At 43.4% G+C, this 26,271-nt stretch overlaps 1 protein-coding gene and 1 long non-coding RNA gene across 3 annotated transcripts in view; one reads left to right on the top strand and one right to left on the bottom strand.

Moving 5' to 3' along the window:
* Positions 1-26,271, top strand: part of LOC308318388 (uncharacterized protein) — a 251,965-nt gene that overhangs the window by 123,526 nt on the left and 102,168 nt on the right. The gene's annotated exons all lie outside the window — the stretch shown is intronic.
* LOC308318393 overlaps positions 20,518-26,271 on the bottom strand; it is a 533,465-nt gene continuing 527,711 nt past the window's right edge. The window contains exon 3 of the long non-coding RNA XR_013964357.1: positions 20,518-20,644. This is a non-coding gene — a long non-coding RNA (uncharacterized lncRNA). The remainder of the gene's footprint in view (positions 20,645-26,271) is intronic.

The following is a 26,271-nucleotide window of genomic DNA, read 5'->3' on the forward strand; positions in this document are numbered from 1 at the left end:
AACCCTTATAGTCCACTCAGTTATTCAGACCCAATTGGGTCTGAGTCCCCGTGAATTCCTCCCTCAGCACATTATCCAGATCTTCCCCAGTGACGTCATCGACATTTAGGAACCTTTTTTCTGCTTCTAGTACCATTTTGATCCTCTCCGACTTCCTCTTTATTTCCACCGCACAGTTTATTACCATCGCTATAAAGGCTAGGAATTTTGTTTTATCCATACAGATCTCATTTGTGCGCACAGTCTCCTTTTCCAACTGCTCCCTTCTTTCGGCCCCTCTCTCTTTACTGCCTCCTTCCACTTTCTGTACAGCTTCCGCATACGACATGCCCCATTCTGCTCTCATTTTATGGACCGTGGTCTCCTTGATCTTCCTGGAGCACTGGGCCGAACCTGCATGATGCTCTCCTCCACAGTGAATACATTTGGCTTTCGCCTCTTTGCAGTCCTCATTACATTTATCTTCTCCACACCTCCCACATACTTTGTTGCCCCTGCACACAGCCGCTACATGCCCATATTGCTGACAGCAATAGCATCTCAATGGCGCTCTCTCAAATGGTCTAACATAGTAACTCATATATTCCACATATATTCTTTCCGGTATCTCCCCCTCAAACGTCAGACACACGGCGTTACTGTCCTCCCGCTTTCCTTCCTTAAATCGCGTCAGCCTCCTTGCCTCACAAACTCCATCCACTTCCAAAAACTGTCCACATTTCATCGATAGTGGGACGCCCCCTATCACTCCCTTCTTCCTTCGATTTCCCCCCAGATGAAACATGCTCACTTTCCTCCCCTTGAAGTTCAGTCTGCCCCTTACTGCGTTCTCTGCCTGATCTTTATCCATACATTCTATTATGACCATTCCACTCCTAGTAACTCTTACAGATTTTACCCTGCCCAATGTTTCCTCCACAGCTTTCCCTACCGCTCTTGGGTCACCAAACAGTCCGTCAGCCTGCTCCTTCGCTATCATCCCGACCGCATATCCCTCACTTCCTTCATCACTCTCTGACAGGCTTCCATCTCCTTTCTTTCTTTTCTTTTGGTTTCGGTGCCCTCTCAGTTCCTCCAAATCGTTGCCTTCCTTCTCCAGTTCCTCCCCTGATGAATCCGTAACTTCATTATCATTTTCGTACGACGGCGAAATGGGTCTGCAAGGTGGGTCCTTCTCCTTAGGGCGTCGGCCCAACATCACGCACTCCGTCCCGAGAGACGCTTTCAAACAAGCCCGCTCGAGCTGCTGTCTGTCTCAAAAACCCGCCTCTGTCTCAACTAGCTCCCCCAGCCGGCTTCCCTGTCTGTCCCCGAGCCGTGTACGACACTGCCACCCAATCATGGGCTCCCCTGTTGGTCTTTGTCCCCCTATACTGCTGCTCAAACCCGGACGTCAGAACGATTCAACGTGGAAATAATGTTGCAAAACAAAACAACAACAAAGTCAATCATACAGCCTAAAGGAATAGGACCTTGGCGCAAAACGTCATATTTACCCTGCTCTTCAATAACAAAAGTGTGTTCTTACATGATACTCCATTTAACGATTTAAACTCTAGGTGAGTAAATTAATTTAATATGAAAGTTTTCAGTGACGTAAATTGCAGATCATTCTCCTGTCGAAAATGATTGTTTGGGTATTAATACCAACCAATTGAAATTACAACAAATAGGCTTCCTCTACCAATGTGTTCAGTGAGTGTCATGCATCTGTTCTCTGGTTGCATTTTCTGCTGCATCAGTTTGTTGTTAATTTGCGTTTGTACTAGTTTAGTTGAATGAGTGAGTCAGAGTGCAACTAAGAGCAACACCAATCATGAAACGAGTTTACCCCAGTGGATCTCAAAAGGACAAGAAAAAGAAAAAAGCTGAAATGCTCCGGGGCTTCTTTACCCAACAAGTTATTTCAAGCCAGCAGAAGAACCCAACCCAATTTTAGAGGAGAGAGAGCAAGAGGAAGTGTTGCACCAGGAGGCTAATGTAGACACTAACAATAACAATGAGGTTGGTTCTGAGGCTGCAACTACTAGTCGATTGACTACAAGTGAGTTTGCTGCTACTAGGGCTGCTACTAGCATCAGTGATGATGATGATGATGATGATGATGAAGAGTTGAAGACGACGATGATGATGATGGTGGTGGTGCTACTGGGGCCCCAGTAGTACCACCACCATCATCATCATCATCGGCTAGTACCAGTGAGGCTGCTGCTGCAACTAGGGCTGTTAATATTATTACTAGTAACAGTAGCAGTGACAGTGGCTACGTTTACATGAAGGGTGATTATTCCGAATAAATACTTCCGAATAAAATACATCCGATGTAATGTTTTTTGCCGCGAGTTTACATGGGAAATGGTCATTCCGAATGAGTGTTTATATGGAGAAGTGATAGAAGACATGATACATGTTAATTCACGTGAAACTACGCCATCTGTTGGACACATAAAATATAGGCAGTTCATTAGGCCTACTACTATACTTTGTATCTACAGCACGGCCAGGGCACGCAACGCAACACTGCTGATTATTATTGTATCGGGTCGCTCGTTATTTTTGAGAGAGAGAGAGAGAGACCGTTGAACACACACACACACACACACACACACACACACACACACTGTGACACACACACACACACACACACAGATCAGGGGTATCTCATCTGCTGCTGCTCCACGTTTTTTGTGTGGATTTCGGATCTGAAAAAAGGAACGAAATAACGCGCTCTATGTGCAAACTCCTCGGCGCAGACGGCGCGCCTTGGATATGAGCGCATTGGAGCATGCTCAGAAAGACCAGAATGAATTTACATCCGAAGCAGTGTATACATGAGTCAAATTTCTTTCAATCGCATTGAAAATCGGAGTAATCCGGCCAGTGACATCGGAATGGTTTTTAGATCGCATCGAGCGTTTTCATTCGGATGTACGTTTTTGTAGGTGTTTACATAACAACGTTTAATAGGATTGAACTTCTATTCGGAATGAAAAGGGGATTTAACTGCTCATGTAAACGTAGCCAGTGATAATGATGATATTGAAGATGGAATTGAAGATGAGGAGCCAGAGGAGGAGCTATCTGATTCTGAAGCACCTGCAGTGCCAGTGAATGACATCATAACTGATGACCCAGCTCTTTGGCCAGGACAGCTGAGTGATAGGGAGCGGTGTGACATTGTCATTAAAGGTCCTGTCCAGGTGAAAGTTTTCCCCCAAAACAATTACAATTACAATTCCACACATGCAAACATGATCCGCTTTAATTACTATAGTCTATATTATGAGTAGGCCTACTAGTTTTTTTGTATGTCTAATGTATTTGCATTTAAATTCCTAAATTTAACATAAGAAGTAAGAACATATAAATGTATTTGTATTTCCACACGCTACGTCCAACCAGGGAAACTCCCCCCTGTCAGGTGTAAAGGAGCAAATTGGACACTCAGGCATGAAGGAAGCATGAGTTGAAGTCCGTTGCTCTCCCCTTGTCCCCCATATATGGGGACTAGGTTGGTGGAGGGTGTGTAGAGCCCAGGATCACATTAGATGATTGACACAGGGGTGTATATTAAAAAAAAAAGTATTTGAAATGAAATAAAACATTAACTTTTCAAGATTTCAATTCAGAAATAGCTAAAAATAATTCATATTTTCAATTTAAAAAAGAGCAAAAATAGCAGATCTACTAGATAAAAGTAGTGTGGGGGTCGTCCCTATGGGGACTGTACCCAAGTTCCCTCAGCCCTATGTTCCCTCAGGCCTATGTTCCCTCAGCCCTATATGTTCCCTCAGCCCTATGTTCCCTCATTCCAAAACAGACAGGGGGGGGGGGGCTGTAAGGCATCAATTATACTATAATGCTACCCATACAGTAGTTCACCCTGCAGCAACAGAACACATTACAGATACCAAGTTACAGCAATGACACTACTGCATGGGGTCTAGTCTATCTACTTTGTTATAGCAAATGCTCCACAACAACACAGTGAAACAGTGAACAGTGAAACATTCCTTTAAATTCTGACAGTGACATGAATCACTCATGTAATTATCTGTTTTGAATCTCAGGAATGTTTCCATTGCATTGTTGTCTCATCAACCTATCTGTTTTGAATCTCAGGTATGTTTCCATTGCATTGTTGTCTCATCAACCTAGAGTACACACCTTAATGAACTGACACCAACTATTTAAGATACGTTGACAAACAAAACTAGTTTAGCCTGTAGAACTTCCTGTCTCCTCATGTCCCCAAGTGACACTGTCCTGTGAAAGGCCATCTGCAATAATTCACCATTCACCTTTGCAGCTAAGGGTCCCTTTCTTGGACTGCAACTGTACCCCAACATGGAATATACTTGGACCATGCATTATGCCACATGATGCCTGTCTCAGGACGGCCACCTGGCAGTATACAGTGGATAACTCCCCAGTCTTGCTGGGTAAGTTAGTTGGGTAACTATATATCCAACTACTTTAACCCAGACATCCTGATTTTGGGCATGTCATTATAGGCTAAGAAGAAAGGACAATTGCTGATCTACAAGGTCACAACATGCCGTAACGTAATGTGTTGTAGCTTTTCCCCAAAAATAAGTTTTGATAAGTGACTTATTTTAAAATGTGTAGCGCAGTGGAATAGAGTAGACAATATATGACACGTCAAGAGTCTATTAGTACTGTAGGCTATACATTTGTGTTCTGGTAATATCATTGATCACTTGTTTTGCATGTCCGTGGCAAAAATAAAACATTAATGCAAATGTCGATCACATGCACAAGCTGGCATAATGCCCCCGGGTGCAGATAGCTCCTGTACTATCATGGTTATTGGTGGTGAAGGCAATACTAATAATGTTAGTCTGGATATATCAAATCCTGTGTTGAGGATCGGATCACACAAGAATAGCATGCACTTTATGAACAAAATAACACCCAAACCAGACAATTAATTAAAAGGTTTCATAATTACAGTCTGCTTGAGGTGTAATGCCGCTTTAAACAAAATAGCAGACAGTGGCACTGTTACATATCTGAACTCATCTTCTCCTCCTACAGTGCGTGTCAACCACATTACCACATACCAATCGTTGCATAGAAGCAGCATGGTTATTGTTATGTGCACACCGTACACACCCATGGTACTGTGCCAAGATAACTCACAAATCAAGATAAACGCACGCACAGGCAGTCAAGTTGTCTATCGATGTTAACCATGTCAAACCCTCACCCTAACCTAACCTCCCATGGGACAGCACACCTAAACCTAACCTAACCCTTAACGCACCCCTCACCAACCTTAATCCGGTCGTCTTAACGCACCCCACACCAACCTTATGTCTAACCAAAGGATGCCTCCCGAGCCACTTCCAATGTGATTGAACTATAGGCTCTGGGGCTGACAAATATTAACCCCAATGTTGAGTAAACCAACAAAGGTGTGGCGGCACCAGGAGAGTGTGACCCAACTTAATGTGTTTTAAGAGTCTGTTTAATTATTTAATAATTTCGTTTTATGAAGGTTTACAATTAATACTGTGAATTAATTGCACTAGCAAAGTGTAACATGCAGTGAGGACGGAACGTTTGTTCTAGCCCAGGTTCTCTGGGGTCCCAATATAAGGAGCGCAGCTTCCGGTTCCCCTTAGTTACATTCTGGAAAGAAAAGCAACACTCATTGCTCCGTCTTTATCCCCGTTTATTCAGGTTCAGTTTTATTAATGAGGTACTCAGCAGCCCTGAGACCCGTAACAGAGGCTTGTCATGTCAGCTGTCAATCAATCAACTCAATGAAGGCCAATGGAAGACGATTTATTGGGCTGTAAAACAATATGCCCATTTTGACCTATTTTGTTTTTCTCGCAAATATTTGATGCTGCTGCTTTAGATTCTACCAGCAGAGGCCCAGGGCAGAGCATACCCTGCTCTACGCAGGGTATGGCAGCATCCTGGGTCCTTAAGGCCTTCAGGAGGCTGAAACCCTGCTCTACACAGGGTATGGCAGCATCCTGGGTCCTTAAGGCCTTCAGGAGGCTGAAACCCTGCTCTACGCAGGGTATGGCAGCATTCTGGGTCCTTAAGGCCTTCAGGAGGCTGAAACCCTGTACTGGTAACCTGCTCTACGCAGGGTATGGCAGCATTCTGGGTCCTTAAGGCCTTCAGGAGGCTGAAACCCTGCTCTACGCTAGCCTGGGTAAACCCACTCCCCCTGCTGGACAACATTTCAGGCAACAAAACTAGGAGTTACTGCTATGCAGCTTGGTGTTCACAACGTTACAGGCCTAGAACAGGGATCCTATCAGTTAGTATTTGGCAGTCCAGAGGCTTGGCTGATGAACGAGAAGTGGCTGAAAATGCTGGAAAGTCCTGTGTATCGTGAAAACATCAAGGGGATAGTGGTCGACGAAGTACACGTTGCATACAAATGGTAAATATCTCCTGTTACTGTTTAAACTTATGATTATTTGTGTTATAGACTATAGGGCAGTGATTTTCAACCCTTTTCATATCAAGGCACCTTATTTATACAGAACTTGAGCCACGGACCACCATTTGATGACATTTAGCCTCAATATTGTGTTATTGTTGTATAAAATGTCCACAATTCCATGTTGTTGGTATGATTAGGAGAGATAGCAGGCACACGTTGATAAAAATAACATTCTACATTCTGTAATTGTGTAGACTTCTTGTAAATTATGTAATGCAGAGGTTTAACAATAGAGAGTTGAGAGAATCTATAATAACGGTCCATTTGGTAACCAACTTTCCATAATTTAACTGGGGACCACCTGTAACCCGCTCAAGGACCACTGGTGGTCCCCGGACCACTGGTTAAAAATCACTGTAGTAGACTACCAGGGCTAGTCAATGTAGGCCCCCTATTTTTCATGTGTATATGATGATTTTTTTTGTTGTTGCAAGTGTATATTTGTCTTTAAATGTTCTGATGAATAGAAACCGGATGACCCCCAGTTCTACAAACTGTTATTAACATTTTCAATCAATCAACAATGTTATCTGTGAAGTGTGAACACAAGTGGAACGTTAGGCTACTGGCTTCATTGTGGTAATCAACATTGTCTGCTTTATTGTCTTTCTCAGGGGACTGGGTGCAAAGGGGAAACCTGCCTTCAGAGAGAGCTTTTCAAAGCTTAGTGTACTACGATCCATTGTGAAACAAGGTGAGTGCCATGCTACGAGCTTGTAGATCTGCTATTTTTCAACAGCTACAGTTTTAAATAATGGTTTAAAGCTATAAACCATTATTAGACCTATAGCCTCAGGTCTAAATGGGTTAACTGTAGTGCGGTACATAATAAATAAACCTGTTATGTCTTGTAATTTACCATTGCACTATTCTGCAATAAATAGCACTGTTTATTTGTGTCATCATGTATTATATTCTTATTCTTATGTCTTCTTCAGGCACGCCAGTGTTGGCTCTGACTGCATCAGCAGACATGGAGTCCAGAGACAGAGTCACCAGACTTCTAGCAATGGAGAATGCAACACGGGTGATTGTGAGCCCCAACAGAAGCAACATCCGGCTAGGACTAGCCTCAGCACCACGACTAGAAAAAGTACAATGTCTTGACTGGATTGTGGATGATGTTCGAGCCAAGGGAACAGCGATGGCACAGATCATTATCTACTGCCCGTCACGTGACAAGACAGCAGAAGTGTACCACTATCTGAAAGCAGAACTAGGTGAAGATTTCTGGTTAGACAGGGACCCAGAGAAAAAGTGGGACAATGAACTGATTGGCATGTACCATAAAGGGACAGACAAAGACAACAAGAACTTTGTGATTAGTTCACTGAATGGACAGGGGAATTGCAGAGTTGTTGCTGCCACAACTGCGCTAGGGATGGGCCTCAACTTTCCCAATATCTCTCATGTGGTGATGTTTGGTCCACCAAACGACACAGAAGCGATAGTCCAACAGGCTGGCAGAGCTGGGAGAAATGGAGTGCAATCACACGCAGTTTTATACGACACAAAACAGTCATGTCATGTGGAAAAGGCAGTACGAGAATTGGTTAAGGAAGGCAGAACCAGTTGCTTAAGAAAAGCTTTGTATAGTCCATTTGAAGAGATCACAGAAAGTCTTGAGCCAGGTCATCTGTGCTGTACATTTTGCCATAAGTCATGTTCATGTGATGGATCAGGTGTTTGTGTTGAGCCTCTGCCCATTTATGAGCAGCAGAAAAAGATTTGTGTACCTTTGAAGTCAAGAGTGGTTACACATAATCACAAAATATTAATCAAGGCACAGTTGGAGAAGTACAAAAACGATTTGGTTGCAGACCTCCCATACCTATTCACTAGCCAGGCTGCGTGTACAGGATTTAGTGATCAATTGATTGTTGCCGTTTTGGAAAAGTGTGCACACATCTTCGACATAGATTACATAGATAACCACCTTCCTGTCTACAGCCACGAACATGCACGGCACATATTACAAGTTATCAATGATGTTTTTCATGACATTGAAGATATGCCGCCTGCCAACCCCCCAGAGGGTGCTAGCTTTTTTGTCAGCCAGATATTTATTACCGTGGCTATTTTAATGAGTCGGATGAAGACACATACTGTGATTCTAATGAGGATTCCAATTCCAGCTCAAATGATGACATTTTGTTTTGTTTTGAGTCATACTGATGCAACTTAATAAAGTTTTCATTGTTGGATACTCTATTTATTGTCTGTTGTTGTAGGTGTGCAAAAGCCTTGCTTCTTAAGTCTACCGAGTGACGGGTCCATTTGGTTTCATTTTACATTCCCTAGAGTTCTATTATAGTCTGCATTACTTCATTTACAGTATACACAATTGGAGAATGTAGAATAATTATTTTGGTAAACGTTTCTCTCTCCTATGGTACCACATTAATATAGCATGGAATTGTGGACAAAATCTTATCCAAAGATAACAAAATATTTAACGTTTAAGGTCAGAGCTTAACCCATTTAGACCTGAGGACGATTCTACAAAAAACGCATGTTTCTGTCAGTGGTTCTCAAACAATTTCATGTCAAGGACCCCCAAAAATGTCATTGGCTGCCGACCCCAATCTGAAAATGTTGTTCCAGGGACCCCCCAGAAGCAAAGATTTGAGTTAAAAACCTTCGCTCTGTAAGAAAAAAAATAGCAGATCTACAAGCTTGTAGATCTATGTTTCAACAGCTACAGTATAACAATGCTTAAAACACAGAATGGGCTAAATCTCAAATGCCAAATAATGGACCTTGATATTCTTTTTAAACCACTGCTAGACAAACAGAATCCAGGAGCTTCTTATCAATATCCTTGCTCATTGATCTAAATATATATTTTAAGATGGCGTTCCCTTATTGCATGGTGTGGATTCAATCCGGGAGAGCTAGGTGAGATTGACATCAAACATCAGCCATCAATTAAGTGCTTTTCTCTTCTTGACAGTTAAATATTTATCAACATGACATAACATTCAAAGACATTAGAATGTTACGATGGACCACTTCCCAGGTTAAATTTGGCTTTAGTAATGGGAAACATTTTTGTTGGGTTGATCCAATAAAGCAGGTCTCAGGCAGCTCAGGGGTTAATTAAGTAGAGAATGTAGAATCATTATTTGGGTAACACTTTTAAGGGAAGTCAACACCTCAAAAGATTCCCTTCCCATGCAGTACCAGTGTAGAGAAAGCCATTCTCTGTCCAATCCTTTGAAGCAATTGCCAGATGTGTGACCCAAAAACACTATATCCTGCAGTATCTCCTATCATGTCATGTATGTATCAACTTATGCTCTCACAATAAATTGTGACGACTGCCTGCAACTGCCTGTCCTTTGAGACCGTATGCTGTATTAACACAGTGCTATTTAAGAAATGCAAAGGTGGTGTTCCAAGCATTTTATTTCACAAATTAAACAATGAAAAAGAAACATTTATAACTATTTATACATACACACAAACATATTAAACAAATGGTTACCCTACATTCAGAGCTTTGTTAAGCCAAAATATATATATATATGTATGTACAAACAGTTGCAATTGCACATGAGAAATGGGAGACAAAATACTTTTCACATTTGAACTACTTTGGAGTAGGAGGATGATATCTTTTCCTTTTGGCTGCCCGTGGTGTTTTAATCGGGGAATCTCTCATCCTTTTCTCCGTTTGGGGTGGTGTAGTCTTCGGAGTGGTTGGAGATTGGCTAGTAGCGGCCGGTTCGGCACCAGTTTCTACCTGTTTCCATTTGTTGAGTGTTAATAACGACTCCTCTATTGTTGTCATCTGTCTGAAGCACTTATTGCAAATACGCAGTGATTTGTCCTCTTGTGGAAGCAGCTTTAGGCCAACGGAAACCAGACGCTGATATATGGTTCTTTGGCTAGGATCCCGTTCGTAAATCTTCCTGGTGTTCGATAAACGGCCGGCTTTCCGACAATTATCTTTGCAGAGACGGCAAAAATCGTTGACATTCGATTCAGCCATAAGAATAACAAAATAACAAAATAAAGTGTGGCAAGAATATTTCGCTGCTGCTGTGTGCAATGCATAGAGACTAGTAATGTGTGTGAGACAGGAGGAAATGGAATGAGGTGAAGTAGGAACGGAACGCGTTTAGATGACGCCTCTTGTTTTGAAATACGCTGATTGGCTGAAGGGGTTGTCCGTCAACGCTACTCTCCCGCCCCACGGCTAAACAGCCACACAGGCGATTATGCCAGACTCACCCCTCAGGCAGAATGAAAATCTGACGAGGGGGGAGGGGTTTACCCAGGCTAGCTCTACGCAGGGTATGGCAGCATCCTGGGTCCTTAAGGCCTTCAGGAGGCTGAAACCCTGTACTGGCATAAGCCAGTTGGATGGCCTCCTGCACAATACACCGGGAAAGCCTTTAGTAATACTTTAGTAATATGGGTTTTCTTCAGCTCTGGTACCCCATGTCACAAATACCCATACCGTTCCTGAAGGGAGATGTCTTGGTCATGTACAGTCTGAATATTTCATATATGTGACCAGTGCCAGTATTTTCAACCACAAGTCGGCAGTAATGAAATCTCACTATAGACCAAAATACAATTCTTATTTTTTTTTGGTGGTTTTTGTTTTTTGCCACATTAACACAGTTGGAATGTTAAAGAATGTTTGTATTCCATCAGAACATCGTTTTAGTGTCATTAAGTCGTTGTATTTACATTGCAAAAATGTCTCTATAATTACAGATTATTTGCCGTATTTTGGGGGTGTGAACATTCCTGCACGTATTTACATAGAGTCGTTTCGATTGGCCGTAGCTATCTTTGTACTCCAGTTACAGTAGCCGTGCAGTGTGTTTCTGTGACAATAGTAAATACAACATCAGCATTATTGTTAACTTGATATGATGCTGTTGGATATTGTAATAAAAGTATAAATTAACTGATTTACCCGTCGTCCACTGAAGAAAAAAAAAGTTGCTGCTTGTGGTCTCCACACCACACGCGTTCTGACGAGATTGTCTTAGTTGTAAATCCATTCTTCTGCCCTTTATTTCAGTGCACACATGTGCATGTTTAGCACTGTGTTTTAATCTTTGTAACTTTATTACCGTTGTCCGTTGGATGCTGCTGCCTGATCAATACATGAATGAATAACATTGCGCGTAAACGCGCGTCGCGGTGAAATCCGTCTTTTATATAATTTGATCAATCCATGACATCCATGCGTGATCGCGCGTCGCAGTGAAATCCGTCGTTTATATAATTTGATCAATCCACGACATTGTTGTTAGAAGAACAGCTCAAATATTGAATGTGAAGACATATTGTAGTACAAATCCTGGTGTGATCTTCTTAAAAGTGGAAGGATCATAACAAACGTCTAGGGTATTTTTTCTCCTGACTTTCTGTTGGTAAGGTTTTGACTTTCACATCAATGCACGGCTGATTCAAGCCATGCATTTAGGGGTAAAAAGGTACCTTTGTACATATTAATAATGTAATGTAAACATACAGCATTTTTTAATTTAGCAATTAAAAGCATGGGTCTAAAACTACAAGTAACTTCATGGAATAAATTATAGCCTACTTGCAGTGTTAGCTGCAAGTAGTTTTACTCCACATGTATTTATTTGAAAACTCAATTAGCCTACTAGTTACTTTTTAGATTGTATCATTACAAAACATACACTAAACAACGTCGTCCTATATTTCTATATTGCAATATTGATACTTTCTCATCTCTCTTTATTTTTATTCTAAGAGTTCTAGATGTCCTTATTCTTCTTTCCACTCAAGTCATTCTGTGCAGTTGACAGTGTGGAGTGGTTAGAGGATGGGGGGAGTGTTTATGCAAGTATCTAGGGGTGGAGACAAGTATCTATTGTCACACCCATTCCTGGGCTCAGAGGTGCTAAATTCGAAGGAATCTTTGAAGAGGGAATTCTCTAATTTGACATTTCTGGTTCAACAAGTTTCAAATGGTCATAACTTCTTCATTTCCCCCCCAATTTCAATGAGCAATACATCATATGAAAGGTTACAGTGTGCAGTTTCATAATATGTAAATAACTGAAAAATGACCATGGCCCCCTTGTATATCAAACTACTGTCCCTGGTCACATATGTTGTCAGGTGTGCGCTGTGAACAACAAGTCTGACTCAGCCTTTTTACACATTACCACATTTAACCAGACAAGGAAGGTAAAAAAAAAATATATATATATACAAGGAACTGAAAAATTATACTCTGGGAAATCGAAACAATAAAGTTCCTTTAAGGACAGTTCCGTGAGTGCTGGTATTGTCTTGTTTAACAGGTTCTTCTCAGACCGTGCACCCGATAAAAGACATTAAAGGAGAATTCCATGCTAGAATGCTTTCTTATCTTTCTTACTTTTCTTTGTAGTTGTTACGTCCCCACCAAAGAGGTCCAGGTGTTTTTTTGTGCAAAAAATCCTTATTGGCTATTTTCCCTACCATAAGCCCTCAATGAATTGCATTGCATGAATTGAATGGGGCTATGGGGTGTTATGCTAGTTTGCTTATTTCCATCGAAAGAAGTAGTAAAGTGTGCCGCTTGGGATATTATTTACATTATGAAGAGAGGATATATACAAAGAAATTATAATTTTGAGCGATGGAAATAAGCGAATTAGCACAACACCCCATAGCCCCATTCAATTCCCATTCCATTCAATGCAATTCATTTAGGGCTTATGGTAGGGGAAACAGCCAATAAGGAGCTTTTGCACAAAATAACACCTGGACCTCTTTGGTCTTTGGTCTACAAAGAAAGGTAAGAAAGCCTTTTAGTATGGAATTCTCATTTAAGATGAATTGCAGTCGTGCCTGCTTCCTTGATGCGTGGTGAGACGAGAAAAAAGGACGAGACGAGAAAATAAATGCGATGAGAAATAAAAGACGAGATGAGAGAAAATAGACGAGACGAAACGAGAAAATAAGACGAGACGAGAAAAAAGATGAGGAGAAAAAAAGACGAGACGAGCTGTTTTGGGGGGAAATAGTAGCATCTAATGGCAATTTCATTGGAAAAAAATGCTGTCTGTATTACTCTTATTACACTATTACACTAATATACTTATTACACTAATACATTTATTACACTTGCACTTATCGGATTGAGGGAACATAGGGCTGAGGGAACATAGGGTCTGTTTTTAAATGGGAGAACATACTAGGGCTGAGGGAACATAGGGCTGAGGGAACATAGGCATGACCCCTCCCTATGTTCCCTCAGCCCTATGTTCCCTCAGCCCTATGTTGTCCCATTCCAAAACAGACCCTATGTTCCCTAAGCCCTATGTTGTCCCATTCCAAAACAGACCCTATGTTCCCTCAGCCCTATGTTGTCCCATTCCAAAACAGACCCTATGTTCCCTAAGCCCTATGTTGTCCCATTCCAAAACAGACCCTATGTTCCCTCAGCCCAGGGGTCGGCAACCCAAGATGTTGAATGAGCCATTTTCGACCAAAAAAAATTATTCAAAATCTATCTGGAGCCGCACATTTTTTTAAGCCTTAAAATGCTTATATAATGAAGACAACAGGGCTGCAAGTGGATATTAGCCTATCAAAATAAAAAGTGTGCTATGGTTTAACTTTCATTACATTATTATGCCATGTTTTGTTGCATTGACAATTATAGAAATTCAATAAAGAAATAAGATTTTTGTTGTCATTTTTATTTGGGGGATTCTCTTACCAAACACAAGACAGTAGTCACTTTTAGTGCAATACAGTTGTACTTAAAATGTACTGTAATTCTGCAAACTGTTAATAAATCAATCAATCAATCAAACTGTAATTCCTGAGTGACAGTCCCCATGTATAGTGCATGCAAAATAATTAAATAAAACGCAGCCTGCAAGGATAAAATAAAATAAAACACAGCAGCCTAATAGCCTTTAAAAAAGCCAAATAAAACGAAAATATAGTCCAGTTGCATTTTCAGTGTGCAATCCTCTTCTCTGGTCCACCTTCGGCCTCAATTCAGACACCCACACCACAGTAGGCTACAGCAATCCAGCTCTGACTGACCTGAGCAATACAACACAATAATATCCGCGTCATTAAAAATACTGACATTGATGAAACAGCTAATTAACGTTAATAAATTAAGCGCCTATGAAAGGACTGTGTTCTTACCCGTTTAATGTGATTTCTGTGTGTGGACGTCACTGGAGAGCTTCTCAACATTGGGCACGTAAGATGTCACTTTAATTTTCACACACGACTGCAGGCTCTCATCGGTGAGGAGTGTGCGGTATTTTGATTTAATGAAGTTCATGTTTGAGAATATCTGCTCACAAAGGTATGTTGATCCAAAGATGGATAATACTCCAAATGCGAGGTTTTTCATGTTCACGTAATTGTCTGGAAGAGCATTCCATGTTTTCCACACAAGTGTGTCGTGTTTTGTGAGGTTTACGATCTCTGTCCATTTGTGTTCAAGGGCGAGAGTGGCTTTCTGACGAGTGACGTCTTCTATCTCGGCTGTCATACTTTTGAACTTGGACACCCACAAATCTTTGTCAGCGATATTGGCCAGTTCCATTTCCAATTCAGCTTGCTTTACTCCTGGAAATGCAGCCGTGTTCAACAGGGACGGGTCAATCTCCAGGGGTGAGACAGGGAACGAGAGTGTTGTTTTTTCCTTTCTGAACTCACTAAATCTCGTCCCAAATGCAGTTTGCATATCGATGATCGCACTTTGGAAATATTCACTATTGATAGTGTGATTGCGGTTGGCTGCTTTGAACTCTCTCAGGGAGTCGAAGTGAGAGAGTGTGTCTCGCTGTACATCCCTGGCCAACACGGTCAGCTGGCGCTCAAATGATAGGACCGTTTCCAGCATATGCAGGGCAGTGCCCCCACGTCCCCGGAGACTTGTGTTAAGCTTGTTCAGGTGACTGGTCATATCCGCCATAAAGTGTAACTTTTCCAGCCACACTGGATCATCTAGCTGTGGGTAGCTCAGGCCTTTGCTTTCAAAGAATGTTTTGACGTGTTCTACACAAGCGATAAAGCGCTGCAAAACCTCACCCCTGGACAGCCAGCGGACTTTATTGTGGAGGAGGAGATCTGTGTATTCGCTCTCGACTTCTTCCAGTAATGCACGGAACTGACGGTGATTTAAGGCGTTTGCAATGATTTTGTTCACCATTTGGATCACAAGGTTCATCACCTCACTACACTCCGGTGGGAATGTCTGTGCACACAGTGCCTCTTGGTGCAAGATGCAGTGAAACGCAAGCAGCTTTCGATCCAACTCTTTCTGTAGTAGAGTCACAAAACCCTTATGTTTCCCACGCATACTAGGCGCCCCATCTGTAGCCACAGACACCAAGTGGTCAGTGTTTATTCCATTGTCTTTTAAAGACTTCACAACAGCAGCACAAATGTCCTCCCCGCGTGTTTGGCCTTTCAGTGGTATCAACTCGATTACTTCTTCTTGCGGCCCGTCACCGTTTACATACCTGCACAACAGTGCAGTTTGTTCGATATCAATCGCATCACACGACTCATCACAGGCAATCGAGAATGCTGGGGCTGAATTTATATCATTGATTTGTTGACTGGTGATGTTGTTTGCCATTTTTATGGCTCTCTCTTTGACTGTCTTTGCGGAGAGAGGCATATCTTTAATTTTCTGTATTATCTCAGTTTTGTTTTTGAAGTCTGAGAATAGGTGCTCTGATATTTTAATGAACGACTCCTTCATATAGTCACCGTCTGTGAACGGCTTGCCACGTTTTATTATCTCCCGGGTTGCAACGAAACTAGCAGTAGTGGTGGAGTTTGAAGCTGCGATCCACTTTTTAAAAGTTAGTTTGCTCTCTTCTGCTCTCTTCTGCAGTTCCGCAACAGCTCTCTTTCTCTCATTCCCAGCCGGGTGGTCAGCTGCAAACTTAACATGCTTTCCCTGGAAATGTCTTTCCACGTTACTTTTTTTGTTGTTGGATAGTTTGTCACTGCAGATTAAGCACACAGGCAATCCATCTGCATTGGCTGTGAAGGCATACGCGTCTGTCCACGAATTGTTAAAACCTCGATTTTCATCTGCTATCTTCCTTTTTCTCCCTGTAGAAGCCATAGCTGCAGCCTCACACGCCCACCGGTTTGTTTATCGACGTAGACACCTGTCTGGCGCAGCATGCGAGTGTCGCATTATGACGCAAATTTTAGTTGACATTATGTGCTGAAACTTACTATTTATTATAAACATTTTTTACAAAATTGGGAAACTTAAGAATGTTTCTGTCACGTTTTGCCTCCTACAGAAACCATAAATGAAAAATAAATATGTGAAAAAATAAACATTATACATTTTCATCGATATTTTTGTAATGCTACAGAGAGCCACCAGGGCCGCAAGCGGCTCTAGAGCCGCCGGTTGCCGACCCCTGCCTCAGCCCTATGTTCCCTCAATCCGATAAGTGTAATAAATGTAATAGTGTAATAAGTATAATAGTGTAATAGTGTAATACGTATAATAGTGTATAGTGTAATACAGACAGCATTTTTTTCCCAATGAAATTGGCTGACAGCTTGTCTCGTCTCGTCATAATAATAGGTTCATAATAATTACTAAAATGAATTAACTTATAATTATATCGGTCGGCCTCATGGTGGCGCTATAACAGCCCACTTTACGTTTTGGCTTATAACTCTTGAACCATACCTTGTGTACGGTTGCAAGTTGGTCATCCGTCAACCTTTTGCAAGATTCTATAACCTGGACGTGGCAGAGCTTGCTATGACTCACGTAGTCCTGGGTGTCGCCTCTGGACGAGGCAGGTCACGTACATAGACTTTTAGGTTGGGGTAACTTATGTGAGTTGACCCTGGTATACCTATAGGGCATAGGGCATACCCTGGAGCATTTAGGTGGACCAGGACTGTCAGCTCAGTTAGCCCTTGGAGCATATAAGGGCAAGAGGGCACTTACTGTGTCATGGCGCAAAAGGCCCATTCATAGTCGAATGAAACTGTGTGCCTGTGGCACCCAGGGGTCCCTGGAAGGGCCTCTGCTGTGTTTATATGCTGGTAGAATCTAAAGCAGCAGCATCAAATATTTGCAAGAAAAACTAAATAGGTCAAAATGGGCAGATTGTTTTACAGCCCAAAACACGCCTTCATTGAGTTTAGTGACAGCTGACATGACAAGCCTCTGTTACGGCACTCCTTATATTAGGACCCCAGAGAACCAATGGGGTAGAAGACTCCTTATATTAGGACCCCAGAGAACCAATGGGGTAGAACACTCCTTATATTAGGACCCCAGAGAACCAATGGGGTAGAACACTCCTTATGACCCCAGAGAACCAATGGGGTAGAACACTCCTCATATTAGGACCCCAGAGAACCAATGGGGTAGAACACTCCTTATGACCCCAGAGAACCAATGGGGTAGAACAAACGTTCCGTCCTCACTGCATGTTACACTTTGCTAGTGCAATTAATTCACAGTATAAAATGTAAACCTTCATAAAACTAAATAATTAAATAATTAAACAGACTCTTAGGTTAGGTTTAGGTGTGCTTCCCCGTGGGAGGTTAGGGTGTGGGTTTGAGATGTTTAACATCGGTAGACTGTAGACAACTTGACTGCGTGTACTGTACGTGCGTTTGATTTGTGAGTTCTCTTGGCACAGTACCATGGGTGTGTACGCATAACAAAGCTGAGAAATGTCGGCTATGTGGTTGACACGCACTGTGAGAAGATGAGTTCAGATTAGAGTTCTCATTTTCTGCCCGAACCCGACCCGGCCCGGCCCGACATTTTAGGGCCGGGCCGGGCCCAAAAAATATGCTAATTAGCCGGGCCGGGCCGGGCCTCGGGCTCTGTGATTTTCCGTGATTTTCTTATTTTCTTTTTTCAAAAATATTAGTTAGTTATTATAATAAAAATAGCAATTCTGTTATTTGTGTAATGTGTAGGCTATATAGCCTACAAGTATGTATTTATTATGAAGAGGGCTGCGCTATGGCGATTCACTTGTGACAGGAGGAAGACGGAGGAGTGGAGCTGGGGGGCTTGGAATGGATTACTGATTGCGCAAATGCGCAGGCAGAGAGAAGTGAACGGTGGGGTGGTTGTTTAATGTTTATACCGCTGGCTGGCCTCTGGTTTGCGGCGCACCAAATGAGCTTCAGTTCATAATGCTAAATGTTTTATAAATCAATCGGATTATCACACGATAGACTGCAACATAACAAAAACAGTTGCACTGAGCCATCTCGTTAAACCCAGCTGGCTGCGATGAATAACCTAATCATTAGGCCTAATCAACGTCATATAGTCACCAACGATCCATATTCTGTAGTGTATGATCTGACCACGCAATGTTACAGTCCACTGCAGGCTACAGGCTAATGGCTATTTGATTTACAAAATGATTAGTATTATAACCGCCGTCCCTCAGTGCGGCAGCGGCGCTCCTCGTTATATGTGCCCGATTTAAAATAACAGATCTCTAAGCTGTCGAGACACGCCATGAGCGGGTGCATGGATGGTTTCGTTTGTAAACTTTGTAGGCTATGTTTGTTCTTTTGGACACCGAACGGGGACGATACTTGGGGTCTTGGACATAGCTTCACTTCAGAGGAAACGGGGAGCTACAGTACTCACCACCACTGGAAATGGAATCCATTAGAATGATATGGAAATGGTACATAAATGAGCTACATAAATCCTTTATTTCGGCGATAAGTCCATTGAACTCCGTTCTCACTCTCACACAGACACACACTGAAAGAAAAAAAAGAACGCCACTTTATTGCATGGCCAGCACAGCAGCATGCGCCGTCGCATGCTGCTGCGCTGGCCATGCAATAAAAGTGGCGTTCTTTTTTTTCTTTGTCGGGCTTTATAGGGCTTCGGGCCTAACATTATGGTATTTTTTAGGGCCGGGCCGGGCTTCGGGCTGACCCAGTTAGGGCCGGGCCGTGCCGGGCTTCAAATTTCGGGCCCGATGAGAACTCTAGTTCAGATATGTACCAGTGCCACTGTCTGCTATTTTGTTTAAAGCTGCATTACACCTCAAGCAGACTGAAATTATGAACCCTTTTGGGTGTTATTTTGTCCATAAAGTGATGCTATTCTTGTGTGATCCTCAAAACAGGATTTGATATATTCAGACTAAAATTATTAATATTGCCACCACCACCAATAACCATGATAATACAGCAGCTATCTGCACCCGGGGAAATCACTTTGCCAGCTTGTGAATGTGATGGACATTTCCATTAATATTTTATTTTTGCCACGGACATGCAAAACAAGTGATCAATGATATTACCAGAACACAAATGTATAGCCTATTGTACTAATTGACTCTTGACGTGTCATAGTGTCTACTCTATTCCACTGCGCTACACATTTTAAAATATGTCATTTATCAAAACTTATTTTTGGGGAAAAGCCGATCTACAAGCTCACAACACATTACGGCATGTTGTGACCTTGTAGATCAGCAATTGCCCTTTCTTCTTAGCCTATAATGACAGGCCCAAAATTGGGATTTCAGGGTAAAAATAGCTATATAGTCACCCAACTTACCCAGAAAGACTGGGAAGTTATCCACTGTATACTGGCAGGTGGCCGTCCAGACAGGCATTATATGTGGCATAATGCATGGTCCAAGTATATTCCATGTTTGGGATTTCAATAAATGGGTCTTCCGTCTTATACAGTAAGTAGGCTACAGTTGCAGTCCGAGAAAGGGACACTTAGCTGCAAAGGTGAATGGGTGCGCAGTATACTTAATATTAGGTTATTGCAGATGGCCTTTCAGAGGACAGTGTTACTTGGGGACATGAGGAGACAGGATGTTCTACAAGCTAAACTAGTTTTGTGTTTGTCAACGTAGCTTAAATAGTTGGTGTCAGTTCATTAAGGTGTGTACTGCAATGGAAACATACCTGAGATTCAAAACAGATAATTAAGTACTGTTTAAGGAATGTTTCACTGTTCACTGTTTCACTGTGTTGTTGTGGAGCATTTTCTATAACAAAGTAGATCGACTAGACCCCATGCAGTAGTGTCATTGCTGTAACTTAGTATCTGTAATGTGTTCTGTTGCTGCAGGGTGAACTACTGTATGGGTAGCATTATAGTATAATCGATGCCTTACAGCCCCCCCACCCCTGTCTGTTTTGGAATGAGGGAACATAGGGCTGAGGGAACATATAGGGCTGAGGGAACATATAGGGCTGAGGGAACATAGGCCTGAGGGAACATAGGGCTGAGGGAACTTGGGTACGGTCCCTCAAAGTGCACCAGATTGAAGCATTTTCATGGCAAATTTACAGATTTTTCTGGACCCCCCCCCCCATCCGGCGTGGCAGTGCAGGGGGACCCCTGACAATGCTTTGCTTAGAGCCCCCTGTTTGCTAAATCCGGCCCTGTGTGTTATAAATCATTATAAGGCCAAGTATAAATGCATCATGAAATGCATATAACACAGTTCTACGCACTCATAACACAAACCATTGTATAATGACAGTTTCTATCTATGTTAAATATCATAGTTGTAAGTCATTGCAATCATTTTATAATGCTTTATAGTCACTCTTAAAATGCATTAAAATCCATTATACAGTGAGTACATAATAAGTCACTATAAGAGGTAATTTGTTGTTCATATTTTATTTGTATTGCACTTGTCACTCACAGGGACTCTCAGAGTGCTATAAATTAAATCATATTGAATATTAGAATTAGAAGGTACTCATCAAGGATCCAGTCATCCCAAAACAGGTGCCAAGATGTCTGAGGTCCCTTGTATTCATAACACAACACAATAAAAATAAAATAAAAATGTACAGTCGCATTAAAAACATTAGTGTACATAGTGTATACAGACAGACTGTAGTGTTTCATTTGTCATAGTAAACAGACACTGGCACTGGTACAGTAACTCACCTTGATTACAGCTGCTCTACAATAGGCACAGCTTGTGTGTGTGTGTGTGTGTGTGTGTGTGTGTGTGTGTGCGTGTGCATGTGCGTGCGTGCGTGCTTGTTTATCTCAATATGCAACATATTGTGAGTGGGCAATAATCTGGTTGCCAGACTATAGCAATTGCACAACTTTATTATTATTATTATTATTAGTAGTAGTAGTAGTAGTAGTAGTATTAGTATTATTATTATTGGACTATTGATGTCATAATCTGTATGGAATTTTCTATTATTACGTTATATCATGCTGATTCCATTGTTATAAGACATTGTAGGCCTACCATGAAACAAGCTTTTTATATGAGGATTTAGATTAGATAGATTTAGATTTATTTAGATAAAGGCACTATATAAATGCACCATTTACCATTTAGGCCTATAGAGAATTCCGGTATTATTATATTATATTAAACTATAAACATTAATTATTACTAAGAATTTTAATCAGTAGTAGCCTAGGATTTTTTGATTAGCGATTTTTACTATGTCTTAAATAAAATATAGGCTAATTTATACATAATAATTTTTAGTTTAATTTCGCTGCTTTTCAATTTACACTGCTTTTTTGATCTCCACCGAGCAGTCCAAGACGTGGTCTCCTCAACGGAAGTGCAGAGCAAGTTATCAACAATAACTGCATTTTTTTGACTTTTTGAAAAGCAACTACTCACGAGTTCTGGCAGCCGGATGAATCCACTGCTGGAGGCAGGTTAGAGAGCTGGCGTGGATCGCTCCTCTCTGGATTGCTGTCACACAGCTCGTTTGTAGGTATAGCAAACAAAAACAGGGTAACCAGCCAAACCAGTCCTGTGGTGTAGCCTGTCTGTCGACCTGTGGGCAGGGACACAGACAGGACCATTGGCTCTGTAACCCTGTAAAGCAGTGGGATAATCGCACTATACTGTATCACTGGCTTGGTGTCAGTTAACGCATCCGTGATGCATATTCCGTGGGCTGGAATGGACCTGCGTTTGGCGCAGCGAAACGTCAGCCCCGCTATAGGCTTATATTATCATTTAACACAGCACACTATACACCGTATAGTATACAGGCGTATTGTCGCTGGGGCGGCTTCCGCGTCTTTAGTGCTGTGTTTTTCATTTAACACAGCACACTATACACCGTATAGTATACAGGCGTATTGTCGCTGGGGCGGCTTCCACGTCTTTAGTGCTGTGTTTTTTTGCTTCGCCTCGTGAGAGAGAGAGAGCTCCCTGGGGTGTATTGCGGCTAAAGCCGTTCACGCACCCTGGTGTAGACTGCGTGGTAGAACCCGTACGGACGGGGGAAGCCACGGAGCAAGCTTATCCTCCGAACCGTGGGTCCTGTCATAGACAGGACGAGCTAATTCCACAACAAACAAAGTTTGGTCTCCAGGGGGGAACCCCGTGGTGACATCACAGTGATATATCTTAGGGTAAATTGTTGCCTGGAAAGTCGAGCGGGGACTCTCATAAATCCCTGTTCTAGTGGACCAAACAGTGGAAATTGGCATACGTATACACTATATAATGCAAAACGTTTAATGCAAGACGTTTGGAGCAGAGTGTCTCCAACTCAAACACTCTGTGTCTCAGTGCAGCTAGGAAGTCAGGCTATAGAAACTCAGCTGGCTGTTGTTTAGTTATTTTTCTATTTGGAAAGATCCCCATTAGCTGATGCCATGGCTTTTGGGGTCCACTAGCTCTGGTCCATAGCTCTAATGCGTGCCTTAGAGCTATGTTACTTTCAACTTCCGCCGCTCGCATGAATGCAGACCAGCCTCTACTCTTTAGAGTAAATAAAAAGAACGTTTTTGCTACTCACCAAAACAAAGGCGGGTTGTGTCAATAGAAAGACTACTTTCCTTAGTGGAAGCACTCTGAGCCCCCCACCACACGTATAAATTGTACTTTTTGGCCAAAAAGGGATTTTGTTTCCACACTATACACTGTATAGTATACAGGCGTATTGTCGCTGGGGCGGCTTCCGCGTCTTTAGTGCTGTGTTGTTTTGCCTCACCTCGTGAGAGAGAGCTCACTTGAGTGTATTGCAGCTAAAGCCGTTCACGCACTCTGGTGTAGACTACGTGGTAGAACCCGTACGGACGGGGGACGCCACGGAGCAAGCTCATCCTCCGAACCGTGGGTCCTGTCATAGACAGGATGAGCGTAGCGCACTATACGGCGTATCGCTGTGTCAGTTGACGTGACCGTGGTGTAGTTCCGTCTGTGAACTTGGTTCAGTTACACAGACGTGCTGAGTCTGCCAGGAGCAAGCCCTGAAATCACAGCCATTTGCACACTACTGTATATACGGCGTATTGCTGACAGTGTCAGCTCACGCGTCCGTGATGTAGTTTCGCCAATTTCGGCAACTCAAGTGTGCCGCGGCTGTCGGGCGGAATACTCTGTACGGTGTATCACGGCAAGGCCGTTCACACACTAAACTTGCATGGTATAATCCGGTTACCGGTTCGAAACCACAAAGTAAGCTCCTTCTCATCCCGAGAATGCACTATGGCTATCTAGACGCAGCTAGTCAACACAGGGCTATTCTGTCACTGCTTCAGCACCGGCTTATATGTGGTGCTTATGTGACCATAAGGGCCCGGACCTTATTGAGGAGCTGCAGCGACTGGCTTTCAGGCTCCCCAGGCAGCGGCAGCAGGCAATGCTATTGACAGCCCCAGGCCAAGCTGCGATAGGAGGACCAGCTCCCCCACGCCGCCTATTGAGCCGCCGGCCATGTTTGGCCAAAAGGCCAGTGCTTTGCTACAGCATCCCAAGGAGGCTGTGGAGGTGCACAGGAGGTCCTGGACCTACGGGTCCGGTTACAGGCCAACCGGCAGGGTATGGCTAAAATGTGCTTGGCGGGCTAAGCCCATCCCTCAGTCCTGACAGTTAAGGCCCCAGACCCTGTCCTGGAAGACAATTCAGGTGGACCCCTGGGTGGGTTCCACTATGTCTTCGGGAGGGTGGGCTGCTGCTGCAGCTCTCCTGGCAAGGAAGGGCTGAGGGTCTTACAGGCCATCCTCCAAGGCGACTGGCTTGCCATGCTCGACCGGGGATGTTTAATCTCAGATCCCGGGTCTGACGCACTGACCGGCTTGTCTTAGATGACAGAACCTTCGAGTCCCGTGTCCTCCCATTCGGCATATGTCTAGCCCCCCGATTGGACGCAGTCCTTGGCGGGAGGGCCTCTGCATCCTAAATTGGATAACTGAATGATGTCTGCTCGCTCAGAGGTGCAGTGCCACAACAACGTGGCCAAGCACCTGCAGCACTTTGGGCACCTAAGCCGGCACCTCGACAAGAGGCCTTGCAGGCGTCAACTCTCACAGTCCGCAGCGCTCCTCGGCATGTATTAGAGGGCAAAGCAGGGACTCTGTCCCTTGCTCTAGTGAGTCGGGCCACCCTCAGGTTGTGCCTCCGCCCCTTAGGGCTGAGGGCAATCATGGTGCACTTTGTGCCTCCGGCTATTCTGAACATGCGGCCAGTGCATTATCTGTCATTCACAGTCATGCACTACGTGGGCGTATCGTTGACAGCGTCAGTTTACACGTTCCACGTTGTTCCAGCGAATTCACACTGCTGTTCACACAGCAGAATGTGACGAGACTGTCAGGGGTGAGCAGAACCACCATAAGGTTGTATTACGGCATGGCCGTTCAAACACCTCGGTGTAATTCTGTGTGTTGGAGACCGGTTGAGCTCCCTCCTCATCCAGAGGTAATCGTGTGGCTAGGCCAGGGATCTGGCAACATGGCGGGCCGCTGTCCCACACAAGGGCGACACAATAGTCACCCAGTTGGTCCTCATACCGTTCATCCCTCACACAATAGGCCAGCAGTCCCTCTTCAGGGAGTGGTACTGTCTGCCTTACGGCATGAGCCAATTAAGCCCGTGGAGACTTGGGCTGCAATGGCTTCTCACAGGACAGCATTCTTGCTGTTAGCAGTGTCAGCCACAAGAATGTTCCTGTCAGTGAGGGGTGCTGCCGCTTCCTACATGGCAATGCTTAGGTGTTGTCATCAATCCGTGCATTTTGCCCTACGGCCTGATCGGAGTGTGAGCCAGTCAGTCCATTGATTTTCACCCTTCCCACCCTCCTAAGCAGGGTGGCGAAGCAGGGTAAATTGACCTAACTGTCTTAGGCAGATAGTCTCCAAGACTGGACTTCACTCATTGACTTGTAAAACAATCCAGCAGGCATATAGGTGGGCAGGCAGGCCAGCCCCAACAGGAACATGTGCACATTCCACACAGGGCCTCGCTGCCGCATGGGCTTACGGCGAGATGCCCTCCAATCTGAGATCTGTGGGACAGCCTCTTGATCGTCGCTGTCAGTATTTATCAGGTTCTACCACATGTGGTATCAGTGTGGAAGCCAGCACCCTTCCCACTGGGTGTGTGCTTAGCTCCGCAGCATAAATGCGATGTGAACTATGCACAAAAACGAAGGCCATCCACTTCTTACATGTAAAACTGGGATGTGACATAACGATCATTCCGGTCCGGAGAACAGCGCTTCAACAGTCAGCTAACCGAGTGTTCAGCAGGCTGACTTGAGCGGGAGCACAGGCCCTGCAGACTGCAGTAACCTTGTTACAAAGAAAAGAAGAGCATTTCCTGAAGGGTGCCCTGAAGCCCAGAGGAGCTCAGGTGAGGGACCCAATCAGGCCCATCTGGGGTTAGCTCTGGAGGCTCTACGACCTTTAGTCAGTGAGCCTGACATGCTCAAGACAGCAGTCTTGTCGGCGTCACATCTGCAAGTAGAAATGGGGGAGTTGCAAGCTCTGTCAATCCATAATGAGCTCTGCAGGCCTATGC

The sequence above is a fragment of the Protomyctophum bolini genome, assembly GCF_963924005.1.
Source record: "Protomyctophum bolini genome assembly, chromosome: 7".
Taxonomy (NCBI): domain Eukaryota; kingdom Metazoa; phylum Chordata; class Actinopteri; order Myctophiformes; family Myctophidae; genus Protomyctophum; species Protomyctophum bolini.